The following is a 1,634-nucleotide window of genomic DNA, read 5'->3' as shown; positions in this document are numbered from 1 at the left end:
TGAAACTCCTCCCAGTATTCTCCCAAGCAATACAGAAGAGAATCCAAAAGGAGAGTGCAAAGCCATTGACATAGTCAATATGGCCGAATGCACAAGGGAGGAGGAGGACAAAAATCCTAGTGAGGAAGATCTCCTGGGACGTTCCTCAAGCAAGAAGGAGTTTCCTATTAAGGATCCAAAGGAATCTGAGGCTCATACAGAGACCATAGAGATTCCATTGAATCTCCTTCTGCCATTCATGAGCTCTGAAGACTATTCATCCTCTGAAGAGGATGAAGATGTGACTGGAGAGCAAGTTGCTCAATATTTAGGAGCTATCATGAAGCTGAATGCCAAGTTATTTGGTAATGGGACTTGGGAAAGTGAACCTCCCTTGCTCATTAATGAACTGGATACTTAGATTCAGAAAATTCTACCTCAAAAGAAACAAGATCCTGGCAAGTTCTTAATACCTTGTACCATAGGCACCATGACCTTTGAAAAAGCTCTGTGTGATCTGGGGTCAGGGATAAATCTTATGCCACTCTTTGTAATGGAGAAGCTGGGGATCATTGAGGTACAACCTGCCTTGTTCTCATTACAACTGGCAGACAAGTCATTGAGACAGGCTTATGGAATAGTAGAGGACGTGCTAGTAAAGGTTGAAGGCCTTTACATCCCTGCTGATTTCATAATCTTAGACACTAGGAAGGAAAAGGATGATTGCATCATCCTTGGAAGACCTTTCCTAGCCACAGCAGGAGCTGTGATAGATGTCAACAGAGGTGAATTAGTTCTTCAATTAAATGGAGACTACCTTGTGTTTAAGGCACATGGCCATCCCTCTGTGACAAAAGAGAGTAAGCATGAAGAGCTTCTCTCAGTTCAGAGTCAAGAATAGCCCACACAGTCAAACTCTAAGTTTGGTGTTGTGAGGCCACAACCAAACTCTAAGTTTGGTGTTAAGACCCCATATCCAAACTCTAAGTTTGGTGTTGACAACTATACAACATTGACCTGATCACCTTGTGGCTCCATGAAAGCCACTGTCAAGCTATTGACATTAAAGAAGCGCTTGTTGGGAGGCAACCCAATTTTATTTATCTAATTTTTATTTTATTTTATTGTTATTTTGTGTTTTATTAGGTACATGATCATGAGGAGTCACGAAAAAATCATAAAAATTAATAACAGAGTCAAAAACAGTAGAAGAAAAAAATTTACACCCTGGAGGACGCACAGGCTGGCGTTCAACGCCAGTAAGATGCATCTGGCCGGCGTTCAACGCTAGAACAGAGCATCATTCTGGCGCTGAACGCCAGAAACAAGCAATATCTAGCGCTGAACGCCAGGAATGTGCCCAGAGAAGAAAAACTGGTGCTGAACGCCAGTAACAAGCATGAAACTGGCGTTCAACGCCAGAAACATGCTTTACATGGGCGTTGAACGCCCAGAATGTGCACCAATGGGCGTTTAAACGCCAGAATGATGCCCGAAGGCATTTTACATGCCTATTTGGTGCAGGGATGGAATTCCTTGACACCTCAGGATCTGTGGACCCCACAGGATCACCTCAGGATCTGTGGACCCCACAGGATCCCCACCTTACCCCCTAATCCTAATTACACTCTCCTAATCCTATTTCACTCTTCCCC

Source organism: Arachis duranensis, chromosome 8 (assembly GCF_000817695.3).
Source record: "Arachis duranensis cultivar V14167 chromosome 8, aradu.V14167.gnm2.J7QH, whole genome shotgun sequence".
In the NCBI taxonomy this organism is placed as follows: Eukaryota; Viridiplantae; Streptophyta; class Magnoliopsida; order Fabales; family Fabaceae; genus Arachis; species Arachis duranensis.
The sequence above is the reverse complement of the archived record's forward strand: the minus strand, read 5'-3'. Positions refer to the sequence as shown.